We start from the raw sequence: 18,116 nt of genomic DNA on the forward strand, positions 1-18,116 counted from the left end.
GGTTCAATTCTAGTTAAGCTGAATTGACAGCACTTACAATGTTGATTACCACAAAACTTAATTTTCACTGATTCCTCTTTTGGGTTACAAATTTAACCTTTGAATCTTTCAAATAAAGCATTGTTTCCATCCCATGTGTTCAAGAGAACAATACCATCAAAGAATCAATAATAAAAATTAAAGTTGCTGGAACTGCGAAGGCTGCTGTGACTGTTTTTTCCAACATAATAAATTACTTGCGCCTCAAAGAAAACAGATGAAGCGCATTGACAAATGCAGTCATGTTATCTAGCATTTGGAGACAGATATTTGATGTTTGGGAATAGGGTTGGGCTCTATTCCCGCCACCTGCCAAATCCGAATACCACATTAGGAAAGAAAATGACATGCACTGTACTTCGGAACCCCTAAAAGGAATAAATACCAGATGGCAGAAAAATATATATACTTATATTTAATACTTTCTCTCACAATTATATCATTGGGTAATTACACTGTATATAAATTGTGGGCATCAGGGAGCCGCTATTAAAGCGTCATATGACACTTCTAAAAAGGACATTATTTTGTGTATTTGGTTTAATTCAATGCGTTTAAGCAGTTTGAGGTTCAAAAAACAATATTTTCCACATACGTACATTATTGTTGCTACTCTATGCCATGCCTTTCTGAAATGCGCTTTTAAAAGCTCACCGTTTTGAAAAGCACAGTGTGCTCTGATTGGCCAGCTATCCAGTGCATTGTGATTGGTCAAATACCTCAAGCGTGTGCCGGAAATGTTACGCCCCTAACCCATATTTGGAATATCAGCTTCCAAAGCAATACTGACAACCATTATAAACAAGAAATTTGTTGCATCCAGTAGAAACATAATTACTGATATTAATGACTTATACTGTCATTTTACGCATTGCGTCGTGTCGCGGTGACAATACTATGTAAACATAACATTATGGCCCTGTTTACACTGCAGGTCTTGATGCCCAATTCTGATTTGATGTCTATATCCGATTTTTTGGGCTGTCCGTTTACAAGTTCTTTCAGTTGTAACCCATATGCGATTCATGCGTTTACACTTGCCATACCATCTTAAACATCGCGCATGCGTTGTTGTCGTTTACCTCCTTCGCACGTGCTTCCTCCTGAGAATAATACGTGATCAGTGCTGATCAAACGAGTCACAATTAACACATTTTTAAAAATATGATGCATGATTTGTTGGACTACGCTACACCCGTTTGAACACTGCAAAAAATGCTTTTCTAGCTTAGATTTTTTGTCTTGTTTCCAGCCAAAATATCTAAAAATTCTTAAATCAAGAAGGATTTTTTAGATGAATAAAAATAATGGTCTTATTTTCAGAAAAAAAAGTCAAAATTAAGTGCATTTTTGCTTGAAACAAGAAGTGCAGCGAGCGATTCTCTCTTACTTTTATGGTTAGATTAACATTAATGAGAGCGACTACTGTACAGATATACTGTAATGCACGAATCTGGTGTATAGTGGAGGGGCTTTGCGTATACCCACTTCTAAATCCCCTCTGATGTGTATCATTCAGTAGTGTCCTGCATTAGTCAAAATCATGACAGTCCACCACATCCGGTCATATGTGAATACATGTAAATATTCGCTAAAAACATACAATAAAAACAGTGATGATGCAGTCAGGACCGTGGCGCCGGCTTGCTTTGAAATATATTTGATGATTGCGCTTGATGCGCATGTGTTCGCTCCGTCTCCCGCACCCCATCATAATAACGGAAACAATACCTTACAAATAAAAAGAACAGATTATGTTTTTAATTCTGATTATGTTTGCGCGCCGTCAGAAGCACGTTATGCGCACACTTTGGATGACAGTCAGCGCAAGAAGTGAGCAGAGAAAAGGTAATCCTCTCAGTAATTGTACAAACAAAGAAATATTTAAATGTCTAATCACTATCTGGAGCACTTGGGATCACTAGACGGGGGCTTATTAAACTAATTTTTGTAAAAAACCTCAACAGATATTTTTCACTTTTTCACGATTTTGCCTGTACCTAAAAATATCCTGTGCGTATTAATACACTCATTTTTGCCAGCAAGGATAACATAAGACGTCATTAAACCGTGGAGAATTACCAAATTGTAGCAATTTTAATGACGTACAGAACGCAATGCCTCAGAAGATCCGATCTGCCTGTTTACATGACAGTCACATTGGCACATATCAGATTTATATCCGATTTATTTCCACATATGAATGAGGCCTGAAACCGATCTCTAAATATCCAAATGCATGCGTTTTTTACCCTTTACACTGTCATAGAACAGATCCGATCTGTGTCACATATGAGCAAAAAATCGGAATTGGGTCGCATTTTACTGACAGTGTAAACAGGGCCTATGTCTGCATTCGTGATAGCAGAAATGATAAACAACAAGTGCTACACTACACTGCTCAAAACATGCGTTTGAATAGTCACTTGCAAATTCTTTAAACATGAAAAAGTACTTACAGGTTGCGAGTCAGAAGTGCCAGACTGCCCTTGCAAATTGGAATTGCCTCACTTTTTAGAAACAACCTTTGTGCACAGCCAGCATTGTACTCTCCTAAGTTCAGGAAACAGTCCTCCGAAAAATGTGCTGCACACACTCAAATATTTGGGTTGTATGTTCTGGATAGGGGTGGGAATCTTTCGGTACCTCACGATTTGATTCAAACCAATTCTTGGGGTCACAGTTTGATTAAAAATCTGGTCACGATTTTTACATTTTCAACCACGATTCACAATTTTTCAACTTTTTTATTGCATGCTAGACATCAAACGCACCAGTATTTTAATACAAACAACAAACCAGTCTGTAGTATGGATTAGTGTTGCTTTCATCAACGAAAATTATGACTAAATATCGTCGTCAACGAACCTTTGTCACGTGACGAAAACTAGACGAGATGAAACGAAAATGCTGGTCATGTGACGATGACTATAATTAAATGTTTAATGCAATATCTTTGATGAATAAAAACGAGACTAAATGTGGTTTACAAAATAAAAACAATGCTAAAATGTCTCTTCATTTTTGTTGATGAAAACGAGACGAAACGAAATGTTATATCGTTAGATTGATGTGTGCATGCCCAGTAGCCAGAGCTGTATCCCTTCTAGCCTAAACCGCAGGCGACGTCACTTTCTCAAGCCCCACTCGCGTAATTATCTAGAAGACGACTACAAACAAAGTTAAGTCTGACACAGATAAACGGACCGATGGCCGGCCAGCTGGGGTTAGTTTTTGGGATAAAAAGAAGAAACGACATTTCTTCGAAGCGTTGTGACTAAATGTAATCAGTTTTCGTCGACTAAAACTAGACTAAAATGTCATCAGTTTTCGTCGACTAAAACTAGACGAAAATAGTCATGGGTAATTCTGACTAAAATAAGACTAAAATGCTCAGACTTTTAGTTGACTAAAACTTGACTAGACTAAAAAGAGTATGAACGTGACTAAAACTAATAAAAACTAAAATGACAGCTTCACACAAAGACAAGACTAAAACTAAAATTAAAACCGGCCGCCAAAAACAACACTATATGGATAGTCCTGACTCAAGAAATCAGTGTTTCCTATTAACTATTAACTTCCTAATAAATCAAAAATATTTACACTTCCAATTAGAGATGTGTCCGTATCATACCATGTTTATAAAGGAAATGACATGTACTATGCTCTTAAAAATAAAGGTTCTTTATTGGCATCAGTGGAACATACATGGAACGTTTCAAATGCAGAAAAGCATTTAGATTTTTAGATCTTTAGATTTTTTAAATTCTCTTCAAAATGGTTCTTTTAGGAACTGCTCACTGAAAGGTTCTTTGGGGAACCAAAAATGTTTTTTTTCTATGGCATCACTGCAAAAACACTCCTTTGGAACCTTTACTTTTAAAAGTGTACAAAACCCCTAAATACAAGATGGGAAAATATATTTCAATGCTTTCTCTCACAATTATATCGCTGGGTAATTATACAGTACATAAATTGTGATCATCAGGGATCCGTTAAAACATCCCAAAATGCCTGTCATTGGAATCTTGTCGCTTCGTGTGTATTTAGGACACTGCGTAACACTTTCGAAGACAAAGGAAAACGTGAAATCGTGTCATATGACCGCTTTAAGATTATGTGCGCTGCACAATGCAATATCCTAAAATTCACACAAAAATTTAAGAATTGAGACATTGTTACTGTAACCTCCTTTCAAAAAAACAGAGACAAGTGCTAATCATGTTTTGTGTTCATCAACATTATCAAGTGCTCTCATTTGTGCAGTCAATAAATTGTATTGAACCAGGAATATTCCTTTAAGGTCAACAGACATCAACATTGATTCAGTTTTCTTTTAATGGGTTTAATGTGATTGCATAAGCGACAGGAATGTCTTTACAGCTCATACTGTATATAGCTTTGTAACCCTTTTAATGACTTTTCAACCCCATTAATGTAAGTGCTTTTAGAAAACTCTAAGCTTCACATTTCTGCTTTTACGTCCTCCAAAAATTGGCCACATTCACTTCCTTTGTAATAACCGTTACAAAGCAAATGAGGGATGAGCCAAAATACATTTTTGTGGTTATCAACAATATGCTGATGATTGAGCTTACCTTGTACTGAACCAGGAATATTTCTTATAATATGTTTTGTCTGTGGTTTGCATTCTTGGGCTGTTTGCTGCTTTTGGACACATGTTGTCCAGGCATTTAAAGTGATGGATTATAATTGCTGGAAGTCCCACTTTTCCTAATTAGTAATTACCATCTTTAAACCATCTTTGAATTCTTCTCGGCTCTTGATTATCTGAGCTGAAGGAAGTAAAGGCCACCTGATCAATACTGAGATCAATAGTGAGGTAAACTTGTACATTACTGAGTCTCCAGAGTTGCTGATCTGGAGTCAGTGAAGAACACGATGATACCTGAAACTAACTGTGGAATCAAAATCAAATAATGTCAGCATGTCTATGCAGACCAAACAGGGTCATATGAAACCCACGTTATCATGGTTATTCATGGATCGCAGATATTCAACCAGGCCTGAGATAGAACCATTAAGTACAAGCCCAGTGATAAATTACACAAATCTTTGTCAAGATTATCGACTGAAACCTTTGAAGGAAAGGTGACCCAAACACAATGCTCAAGTCTCCTTTGGGAAAAGGTCTAGATTTAATAGCCAAACCAACTTTTGGATTACTTTGTAGGCACTGTTGTTGCTTTTTATCCAAGAATAATTCTCTCTCAAGCTCTTGGAAAGAAGTTGTTTAGAAATCCCCATGTATTTGGGCGTGCCCATGTTCCACAGGAAGCTTTTGATTGCAGTTTGGGTTGTGTAAGTACTTTATGGAGAGAGTTTGATGAAAAGCGGGATGCCTTTTTGCTCCGGCCAATAATGCCGTCAGGACAGATTTATGTATTACTGGTTTTCATTGCACCACAACCCATAATACACAGATGGGCGATGAGAAATGAATACTGTTGCATGGCTGAATTGGTCTGGGTATTCCTGTTTGTCTCTTCAGGCCTTCAAACCAGCCATTTTATTAATAATCAATTATTAAAGTACCACCGGTATTAGTTACCATGAGCTTATCTGGCTCCCTTTGGTCTGAGGGATATATCGGGATGAGCTGTTCATTAAAGATAAACTATAAGTACAGCCCTAATTAGACAAGGAGAAACGAGATGTTTTAAGATCATACACTGTAAAAAGTGACGTTGGACACTTTTTGTTAAAGTTGTAATTTATATACCCAGTTGTTTAAATTTTCTTAGGTAGCTAGGGTCCTATTATGCTCTTTTACAAAGTCTTTATTTTGTTTTGGGTGCACTAGAACATGCTCTCATGCTTGGTGGTTCGAAAAACGCATTTTTTTTTTTTCACATAATTTACATTATTACAATAGCTTTCTCCCCAGGCTGGCACAAATGGCTCGATTAGTTCCCGGTTTGATGGAGGTCCGCCTTAGGAAAAACAAAATGTGTTGTGATTCCATGTAAGTTCCATGTACAGCTGCGCAAGCTAGGTTAAAGTGATTCTTACGTTTTAAATATGGATATTTTTCTTACAAAAACACATCGGATGACTAAAGAAGGCTTTTTACTTACTGAGAATGTCTTATTTGGAAGGTATATACCAATTAACATTTTGAGAAAGTGGACCATCTTTGATTTACCAAAAATGGTTAGATATTTCAGAAACTTGTAATATAAAACAATTGCCTTAATAATATATAAGTTAAAAGTTTCACCCAACCAAAGTGCAATCGTAATTGTAATATTTACTATAATTACACCGGAAACACATTTTTACATTTTGAATGTGTATTAGCAAACAAACATGTTCAACAACATATCTAACAAACCCAAAAAAGCAACTAATAAAGTGACATGTTGTTTTGACATTAAATTTGAAATTGTTTACTACAAATGGAAAATGCGTGCGCAGATGAAAAAACTGAGGAACATTTCAAATGTAATGTCTTGTAAATGTTTTCTTTAAATTAACTTTCGTTTTTCATTCTAAAGCTTACCTTCCTTTCATATTTAAACATAATATTTCAGTAAACATACTGTATACAACAATGGTCTTTTTTCCATGGTGTCTTTCCTTAATAAAATAAAAGCAATGCTTTTTTTTTGTGTAATTACTTTACTTAATTATCTCTTATCTTATCTCTTGACCGAACTTGATGATTCAAAACATTCTATGTAAATTGTTCCCATTTAGATTTAAATGATTTGTTTCCTCTGAAAAATGTACTTTACATGTCTGAGAGGAAAATGTCTAATAGTCAAACACTTATTCATGCCCCTTTGCATGCTGGGTAGAGGGGAAGTGAAAGTCAAAACCACAAAACCATTTTTCAGTTTTTCAGTTGTTTGAACTTAAACAAAAGCATTAATCCAGCTCACCTGCTGATCTGAACGTTGTAAGTTCTAGAAACTTTCAAAGTGTGTAGTACATGAAACAAAATTGCATTTTCTTGATTTTTTCTCAACATTTACTTGAGGAGCTTATTTACAGTACGATGGATGCTCCATGTAAAAGAATGAAACATTAACGTCAGCTTATGATTAATGGTCATATTTTCAAAAGATGTGTTTCCTGTCCTCCCCAGCTGAAAGAATCGCAAAGTAAACTTTATTGTACTCTGATTGCTTGTGATTTTCAAATATTGTGGCTTGTGGTGTTGTGGCTCAATGCTCAATGCCTGAATGCTCTAAAGTCTTGAAGGATGAGTCTCGAAGGCTTCATAAAGTGCTTTCAATTACTGCCAAACCCAGAGCCAACTAAACATATGTCCAACTCCAGATCACTTGAGTATCTATAGTTATTTTGATGAGACTTATTTTGTTTGTAGACACCAGAGACCTGCAAATCTTCAAAGACCCTAAAAATGAGTGTCTTTGCCAAGAAAAGCTATTAATGTATGTAATTATGTCCTTGCTTGCGTACAAAATGAAAACATTCAAGTGGCTTAACGGATAAGCAAATTCAAGAAATGCATCAGTGGTAAAATTAATAGCAACAAATAGGATATTCATTTGGTTAGCAAACTGTTACTTGTGTTTGAAACCCTTAAGGGCATCCGAAGTGTACATATCTCTGCGTGAGTCTCACAGTACACAGGAAAAGCAGGTCTGTGGCCTTATCTTCGACAAAGATCATGAGCTGACTCTCATTGTAATTCAAATGATTTATCAAATTAAAAATCTGACTCTATAGCCAGCAGCCTTGTGTACCTACAACAGACTTTCCAAATTTATAGTCTCTTGTGGCACTGCACCAGCTGTTGTTACAAACCACAACAACAAAACTGAATAATGTGCTCTTGCTGTCTTATGCAAATATGTTTCTCATGAATTTTGATGGAGTGATCTCAAATGTTAGATATTTGTCTTGGATTCTGTGAGGAGGATTAATTCATTCATTTTTTTTAATTAATGTGTTTCTGTTTAGGACTCTGTGTGTGGTGCGCTTGACCTCATGATCACGACCCCTGTAAGATCACGAATGCATGAAACTAGAAGAGAACCTCTTGGGAGTTGAAACATTTATTATTTTTCCTAATCTTTTATGATTTAAAATATAAAGACCTATAAATTAAATGTTACATTTGAAAGGTTTATGTTCTGCCCTACATTTATCTGAAATACTGCCCACAGCCCAGTACTCCCTGATCTTTATCAGGATGCAGTTTTTTCTTTCAGAATGACAGTCTCAGTAGTTTGCAGAAACAAAAATAGCCATGAGAAACCATACTGAGGGAGGTTGTGGACTTTTTTAATATTTAAATCAAAGGCGATAGCTTTAGAGGAAATCCATTTGCTACTGAAACTCTATCCTGCAAGATAGATTTCGTCATTTAAATTATCTAAACTTTCTACTCCCTCACACATTGTTTTACTTTGCATTGTAGCATATCTTTCTAAAAACAGTTGGCAGAGCTTTCATCTGCTTTGGCTACTATTATAACAACCAACTAAGAGAGAAATAAACATTAGAATTTGAACATATACTAAGCAGACGCAACATTAAAACCACCTGCTCAATATTGTGTAGATCCTCCTTGTGCTGCCAAAACAGCTTTAATGCATTGAGACATGGACTCCGCAAGACCTCTCAAGACATTAGCAGCAGATCTTCTAAAGGTCTAAAGATCTTCACTTTCAGAACAAAAATGTACAGATAATGTACACTTTTCATCCAAGATGTTCATGTCTTTCTTTTTTTCAGTCGTAAAGAAATTCTAGAAATCTCCATATAATGGATATATGGTGCCCCCAAGTTTGAACTTCCAAAATGCAGTTTAAATGCAGCTTTAAAGGGCTCTAAACAATCCCAGTCGAGAAAGAAGGGTCTTATCTAGCAAAACGATTGGTTATTTTCAAAACAAATTGATGCTTTTTAACCTCAAATGCTCGTCTTGTCTCGTCTCTGCGATGCGCATGTGTAGTCTCTGTGATCCGGGTCAATACAGTTAGGGTATATTGAAAAACTCCCATCTTGTTTTTTCCCCAACTTCAAAATCACCCTACACCGCTGCAGAAGTGCTGACCCAGTGTTTACAAAGTGAACATACAAAGAAGATCAACGCCCTTTAAAAAAAAAAAAAAAAACAGCATTGTAGAATGATTTTAAAGTTGAAGTTGAAGACGAAAACGAGATGGAAGTTTTTCGACATACCCTAACTGTATTGACCTGAATCACACAGACCGCATGCGCATCACAAAGACGAGACTTGAGGTTAAAAAGTATATAAATTGTCAATTTGTTTAGAAAATAACCAATCATTTCACAAGATAAGACCTTTCTTTCTTGGCTGGGATCATTTAGAGCCCTTTGAAGCTGTGTTTTTGAACTGCATTTTGGAAGTTCAAACTTAAGGGGCATCATAGAAGTCCATTATATTGAGAGAAATCCTGAAATGTTTTCCTCGACAACAAAAAAAAAAAAAAATCTTTACAACTGAAGAAAGAAAGACAAGAACATTTTGGAAGACAAGGGGGTGAGTACATTATCTGTACATTTTTGTTCTGGAATCCTTTAAATCCTGTAAGTTGCGAGGTGTGGCCTGTCAAAGTAATATCCACATGAATGACATGACTCAAGGTTTCTCAGCAGAACATTGAAGAGAGCATTACTGTATACTGCCTTCGCCGGCCTGCCATCTTCTTCCCATGATGCCATCTCTTCTCTACGAAAACAACGCACATGCACCTGGCCATCCACTAGGTCTACAAGCTCACGCAGTTCATCGGGCAATCTTTTTCCAGGTTCCATGTTCCAACTCTGAAGCTCATGTGCCCAATGTAGCCACTTTCTGTGGTGGACAAGGGTCATCATGGACACTCTGATGGTCTACAGCAGGGATCCTCAAATCTGGCCCACGAGATCCACTTTCCTGTTAAGAGTTTAACTCTAACCCTAATCAAACACACCTGAGAATGCTAATCAATGTCTTCAGGATCATTAGAGTTTGAACTCTAGCACATTGGCCCTCCAGAGTAAGATTTGAGGAACCCTGGTCCCAAGTCCATACACTGTCTTCGGACACCTTTCTATCAGGGCCAGCTTTATGTTTTTCAGCAATTCGAGCTATAATATCTCTTCTGTGTGATCAGTCACATGTGCATCGGTGTTAGCACTGCTGTTGACCTATTTTGCACTGCATTGGGTACTAACCAAATCAAACTGGAAACACTTCAGAGACAAGTCATTTTGGCTAACCAACTGACCTAGTTGGCAAACTCAAGCCAAGTTCAAATCAAAAATCAAATCAAAATTTATTTGTTAAAAAAACATAGATAATAATAATATAGAAAAGCAGATAAAACGCAATGAAATAAGATAAAACAGAATAAAATACAAAATCGACAAAAATAAAAATATAGGAAAGCAGATAGAAGTAGATCAAAAACTAAATATATCTCATTTGAATTAATAGTCCTTACTCAGCCGTCAAACAGATAAGTCTTAAGACGGATTTTAAACACGCTAACAGAGGTAGACAGTCTGATAGATGCTGGTAATGCATTCCACAACTTTGGAGCAGCCACGGAGAAGGCACGATCTCCGTTAGTTTTTAGACGTGACCGAGGAATTTCAAGGAGCAGCTGGCCTTGAGATCTTAAAGATCTCTGTGGATAATGAAAATTTATGAGTTCAGAAATATTGAGGAACCCTGGTCTACAGCTACGCAAGTTTTGATCTACTTCTAAGTCGGCAAACTCAAGCTTGAGTGCTTAGAACAAAGCAGAAAAGCGCTTTGTCAGAGTCACTCAAATCAGATCTTTTCCGTCTGCTTTCAACACATGAAATTCAAGAACTGACTGTTCGCTGGCTACCTAATATATTCCACCCATTCATGGGTGCCATTATCCAATATGATCTCATGAGAATTTGTATGTATTTTATGTATAATGTGGTTGTACAGACACTAAAACGTACATATTTACAGCATCTTAACATACAATACTGACATATTTTCAGAATTTTAACGTACAATACTGACATACTGACAACACCTAAAATTATTTACATAAGAACAACTTTAATGACTTAATCCTTATGAATATTGAAATTGCGGCATTCATTTTATTATTATTATATTTAGTTGTCAAATCAATGGCATTATGTCATTAGCATCAAAACCCATGCTGACAGACTCATTACATATTCAAAATTTTGCCTCTTCAAGAAACTTTATGACAGGGTTTACCTGCTTCATCACAGATTGCGACATGCCATGTTTCTGGTGACGTGTGTTTAAATGAGAAATGCATGCCTTCAAGGTGTGGATCGCGATAATAATCTGGATTATATTTTTAGTGATTAACAATTTAAATCGTGCTCTGCACCTCCTGCAGAACTATTGTATTCGAATAGAGAGGACTAATGCTGCAACACATTGTCATTTGGATTACTTTTGGTGGGGTACAACAGGCCTAAAGGCACCCCCTAAGAAACAAATGTGCTTTTCACTGTGCCCAAAGTGTATGATTGCAAAAATATACATACGTTTGTATTGAACATTTATGGAGCAAGATTACAAGTTGTTTATTTTGCTTAATGCTTTTACCCCCCACACAGAGTAAAGGGCACAAAGTATTGATACAAATACTTTAGCTAAAATAATGTTTTTTTAATAATGCATAAGTTAATACTTGTTCAAAACTAATCACTTTAGCAAAGTTTGTACTATTTTCTGCTTATTTTGATAAATAAAATTAGTTTTTGTTCAATAAAATATGCTAATATAAAACATATTTTAAAATACAGAAACTAAATCATTTTAAAATGTAAAGATTCTGAAAGCACTGAAGGAGATCCCATAGCAATTTAATATAGATTTACAGTAGTAACAACAAATGATATTTTATTATATGATATGATTAATAGCTTGTTTTTAAAGATGATGGTTTCATTCCAAACGCGGTGATTATCTTTAAGATGGACACCCAACATAATATATGATATTTACCATCTAAATCTAACAATGTCATGTCAACAAATGGAAAAGTCAGCCTTCTATTAATTAATATGTTAATTATTGTGCCTTTTAGCCCCAACAGCAGGGCGCTTTTTACCCCAAATACCATACTTTTACATATCATTTTGCAATTTAAAAACTGCTGTTTTATCTTAAACAAAACTGAAAATCATTAAGAAGACCTTTGTCTCAAGATATATTGAATAATTTTAGCGATTTAGCTACTTAAATTCACATTTTTAAAAACGTCAAATAGGATCAGATAAATTTGCATGTGTATGTTGAAAAGCGGATGTTTTGGAAAGTGCTACGCCACAATTTTCTGCCATCTAGAGGTTTAGAGGAAAATAATATCAAAGGCGCCTTTTACCCTGGTGCGCCTTTAGCCCCGTTCTACCCTACTGCTTTTGACATTTTTGCAATAAATAAACTATTGTGATTGCACTTTATACTGTACAGAAATAGTTGGGTTAAGTTTAGAGGTAGGAGTGGGATTAGCAACTATAAAAAATATCTTTTTAATTCTATATTGTTATTGTTATCTTTTTATATTCACTAAAATGGGTAGCTTTAGGAGTCAGTTAAGGGGTGTAAAAACAAAATTGCTCAATACCAATAAAATTCTAAAAGTGCATTGATTCAAATATCTTAGTGATATAAAAGATTCGTAAATATTTAGTTTTTTAGCTAAAAATACATAGCCATTTGACGATTTAAACATTTAAATACGTCCAAATTGTACGTTTGAGCATCAATAAAAACTTCTAAACTTTACGTACTAAAACCTATGTATAAACAATGAGACCAGGCTGCATTATCACAATATAATCAATGTTATTCAGCTCATTTGTCAGCGGTTTTAATCTTGTGGCTGATTAGTGTCCACTATAGCGCACCCTGTGGCGACACTGAGCATGCAAAGCATACTTGCGTTGGATTGTAAATTGCAACCTGACACGTTTCAAAACACAAGAACGCATGGAATTGAAAGCCTGTTTCAGGTCAACAGCAACAGTTTCTCTGATCTCTCATTCTCTGGAAAAAAATAAACATACATACAGCCATAAATTCTGTAGGTGTGACTGCATACTTGCTTTGATCTGATGTGTCAGCTGCGCTAAACAGTCTTCAGTGCGCACGATTCAAGACATTCATACTTCAGGAACACTAATAACATAAAATAAAAAAGGAAAGTTCATCTAAACAGACTTTGAATTTTGGCTTGCCTGAACGTTACAAAAGACTGAAAGCTGAACATTAAAGGTTTGTGTGTGATGCAGATGCATGGATAGATGAATGTGCATAGTGTAGTTCCGATTATTTGGTCTATTACTCACATTTGCGACTGCAAACTACTGCGTGCGACTATGAAAAAAAATATTTAGGAGCACTATGTGTTTGCGCTAAGGGGAGCTTCAAAGGTTTCTACGTGTTTTTGCAACGTTGAGTAATGTATCACGGACATATCTCACAAATCCTTTTATAAACAAAGTGTAGAGAGAGTGTAAATAAGAGTTTCATTGTGCAGTGTAGAGAGCTTTGTTGATTTATAATAGAACTTTATGAGATCGCAATGAACTAAGAATAAGAAGAGTGACAGCTTTTAATCATTTTTAAGGGACTTTGTAAATGAGATATTGATTTAATACAAAAGTTAAATAAACAAGAAGTTTTATTAAGTAACTAACATTGTCTGACTATAACACTATTATCTCTATTTTATTGTCTGAAACAAGTCACAACTGATCCGCTGTGCATTTCGTTGAAACAGTGGTGTTTTGTTTATGAATGAATGTGCATTTTTAAACAAATCTAGTGAAATGATTAAATTTCCCATTTATAAAGACTGAATGAATCAGCCGTTCGAATCAAATGAATGTGACTTGGCGCCATCTACTGGCAGATTTTGTTTCATTTTTAAAGTATCTTTTCAGTTATTTAAATCATTTCATATTTCAGTATTCAAATTTTTATATTTAAAACATTAACATTTGATTGCACTCATGCCACCTCTTTAATTCATTAAACATTTAAATACACCTACAAGCCACTTTTGTTTATTTGGTAACTTATTCTTATCCTACTTGTTCGTATTCTGTTGTTTTAATTCAAAATTTTAAAAAGCTCCAAAAATATAATTTGTTAAATATTTGACATAGAGGGGACATACTTTTTTAAAGTTAAAAAAAGCCATTGCGGAGGTAAAAGCAAAATTCCTCTTAAATCGTTTTAAGGAGTCAATTATCACCTCGTAATAGGAAGGCAAATTTTTTTAGCAAATTCTTTGATTAATGGTTAGAATGTGCTCCTGAAATTTGGACTGTGCTACTGCATTTTTAAAGTAAGGAGCACAAGTGCTCCTAAAAAAAAAAGTAAGCGTAGAGCCCTGTATTGCAATGTGTTTTTTTTATTTATTTTTTTACATTTGAGCACAGTTTGAGATCTCTAGACACTAAAAGTATCTTGCATTGCTATCAGGAAAAAAAAAAAAACAGCCGAGAGATCTCATTTGTTTTTTTTTTTACTTTCCTACGGGAACCTTTTATTTTTGGGGAGGGGTGAGGGTATATAAAACACACTATGCAAGTTTAATGCTGATTTATTTTGGCATGCGGTTAGTATATAATACAGCTTGACTGACCAAAAAAAAGTTGAATTGCATCAACAGAACTGTTTTGAAGTGCGCGTCAGTGCATCCCTAGACATTTGGGGCCTGTGGTATGCTTTCTGTGGAAGTTTGCAAATCTTGTATTTACTGTACATCAGAAAGAAAAGTTCATCCTTAAAGTGTATTGCGATATATTCCTGTATTTGTTTTCTTAGGAGTGACAAAACATTCTTGGGAACTTAGAGTTTTCCAAAATACACTATTTCACCTACAACCTTTGGGAGTTTTTGCAGTTTTTAGGGTTTCAAAATATGTTTTTGATCAGACAATAGAATACCATGTGTGCTGTTCGAGAAAGTTCAGTTGGCTGTGGCTACATGCAAATTCTCATGCTTTCAGAAAATGTTGGCTGTGGCTACATGCAAATTCGCATGCTTTCAGAAAATAGTGAAGGCAACTTTTCAGAAGTGTTCACTGATGTACAGATTTTTGCATAATGTGCATGAAAGCATGAATATTTGTATATTGTGTGCATGTTTTGTTCTCATGACTTATCTCAGGTGTTGTATATCAAATGGAAACTAGATGAATAGTCAATGGATTTCGAAACCCAGGTCTCATTCTCTTTAAGTACATACAAAGAGATTTAATTAACTTTCTCTGAAGCCACCTAAACTTCAGCCATTTAATTTCACTTCCATGTCAAACAAAACATCCACCACACAGGACAATGTTATTGCTCTTTCATAGCTTAAAGGATCACTTCCAAAACAAACATTTACAGATAATGTACTCCCACCCTTGTCATCCAAGATGTTCATGTCTTTCTTTTTTTTTCAGTCATATAGAAATTGTTGTTGTTGTTTTTTTTTCGAGGAAAACATTTCAGGATTTTTCTCTATATAGTGGACTTCTATGGTGCCCCCAAGTTTGAACTTCCAAAATGCAGTTTAATTGTAGGTTCAAAGGGCTCTAAATGATCCCAGCCGAGGAAGAAGGGTCTTATCTAGCGAAACGATCGGTTATTTTCTAAAAACATTTACAATTTCTAAACCTCTTTATCTCTACACAGAGTACACATAGAGCTAGACAAGATTAGCATTTGAGATTAAAAAGAATATAATTTTTTTTTTTTTTTTTTTTTTTTTTGAGAAAATAACAGATCGTTTTGCTAGATAAGACCCTTCTTTCCTCTGCTGTGATTCTTTAGAGCCATTTGAAGCTGCATTTTGGAAGGTCAAACTCGGGCGCACCATATAAGTCCATTATATCCAGAGAACTCCTGAAATGTTTTCCTCAAAAGACATAATTTCCTTACGACTGAGGAAAAAAGACATGAACATCTTGGATGACAAGGGGGTGAGTACATTATCTGTAAATGTTTGTTCTGAAAGTGAACTACTCTTAAGTAAACTCCTTTTGACAATGTTGTCTTTTTTAAAAATGCAATGGAAAAACATTTATTTTTAGCACAAACATTGGCGTATAAATGTACCCTCAGTTGCATCTCACTTACACATAAACTTTAACACGTTTCTCCTAAATAAGGAAGGTTTGAGCTCATATTGAGATCTTTGACAGTTCCAAACTTCTTGGCAAGTTTGAGACATTATTGAGATCTCTTCTGAAACGCTAGAAGACATGAGAGAAATACCTAGTTCTGCCATGAAACTCTAGATGATGCAGGCTGATGGGTTGTTAACGTAACTGATGATATCACTTCAGACTTGGCACAAGCTGATTGGTTCATGTTGCATATGCAACCAATGAGCTTGCAGCTATTTAATTGCCTGGTAGCATTCACTTGGGAATTTCACAGCACGCTTTCAGAGTTCCTCTGAAACCCTCCACCTTCCCCAGCTCCACCTGTATAGATCTGCTATGGGTTATTTTATGCTATTTGTGCAGCAGCTGTATGTCTTAAATACTCAGCACAGTATCGCCATATGTTTTGGCAGTAGCAAGTTCTGTACTTGCTTGCAGCAGCAGCAATAATCTACAACTACAGCAATAACCAACAGCAGTGTATCAGATCTATTCTGCCAAGACCGAATACAACTTTTTCGAGAGTTATCATGACAGAACTGTTTTTTTTTTTTTCAGGAGATTTGATTCATCTATTCTACTTCATGTCTGAAATTCAAACTGTTGAATGTTCTAGTGCATCTCATTACGTCCAAGCTTCTGTTCAGAACATGTTGAGAATAATGATAGTGTTGTTTTTCTCTTGTTTGCTACAGTCATGGCCAAACGTTTTGAGATTTACATAAATATTGGAAATTGGAAAAGTTGCTGCTTAAGTTTTTATAATAGCAATCTGCATATACTCCAGAATGTTATGAAGAGTGATCAGATGAATTGCATAGTCCTTCTTTTCCATGAAAATGTACTTAATCCCGAAAAAAACTTGGGTGGACAAACAAAAACCCTCTAATTCTGAGAAACTCCAAGAAGTGATTATGAAAGAATGGGTTGCTATCAGTCAGGATTTGGCCCAGAAGTTGATTGAGAGCATGCCCAGTCGAATTGCAGAGGGGCCAACACTGCAAACACTGACTCTTTGCATAAATGTCAACTGAAACAAAGATCTAAAAGCAGTTTAGCAGCAAACTTTGTGAAAACTAATATTTGTGTCATTCTCAAAACTTTTGGCCACGACTGTACATTTTCGTCTTGGCTTGATTTAAGCAGATTTGTTTGATGTTCTCACACAGAGTCAGGTTTCTCCTGCAGACGCTTCAGCTTGTTTGGTGATGAACTTCTCTTATGTGAGTGCTGGATAAGTTTGTTTATCTGCTGCACTGCGGCTGGAATTTCTATCGAATCAGGTCACGTTAAACCTCTGTGCTCGTCTTCTTTCGTTTACTGAAACGGATAATGTGGGTTAAACTGCTTTACTCATTTCCTGCCTGAATTGTATGTGTAGTGTGTCACAAGTCAGCTTCTACTCTTGCCCACATCTGTGAGATTTCACAGTGATATTGGCAGTCAAATAGCATACTATGTTACAATCAAGATAAGAATCTGTTTTATTTTTCTTTACATACATACAAACACAACCTACAGAAGCTGGTTTCCGCTTCATAGTTAAAAAAAAAAATGTGATAAAGGTTGTCTTCATTTGTGACATTCAAATTGTAAAATGTAGCCTTATAGTAACAATGTGACTTTTTTTCATGTAATTTAACCTTAATTTCTCATAATTGGCACTTTGTTTTTCATTGTGACCTTATATTTCAGAAAAGTACATTTATCTCACAATGTGCCTTTAAATCCTGCAATGTGGCCAAATTTCTTAATATTGCGACTAGTTCTAATAATGTATTTTTCACAACTGAAACCCTGACCTGAAAATCCTAAAAACTTCTCTATTTTAACTCTGAGGTAAAAATGAGATTCCATTATGAACTCTTTTTTTCTTCTTCGTATCTTTGCAGTTGTCTTGTCAAAACCACGGATTTTTCAAAGATGTGTAAACCA

General features: G+C 35.5%; 1 protein-coding gene across 1 annotated transcript in view; it reads left to right on the top strand.

Moving 5' to 3' along the window:
* ptgir (prostaglandin I2 receptor) overlaps nucleotides 1–18,116 on the top strand; it is a 56,603-nt gene that overhangs the window by 12,468 nt on the left and 26,019 nt on the right. The gene's annotated exons all lie outside the window — the stretch shown is intronic.

The sequence above is a fragment of the Garra rufa genome, chromosome 14 (genome assembly GCF_049309525.1).
Source record: "Garra rufa chromosome 14, GarRuf1.0, whole genome shotgun sequence".
Taxonomy (NCBI): domain Eukaryota; kingdom Metazoa; phylum Chordata; class Actinopteri; order Cypriniformes; family Cyprinidae; genus Garra; species Garra rufa.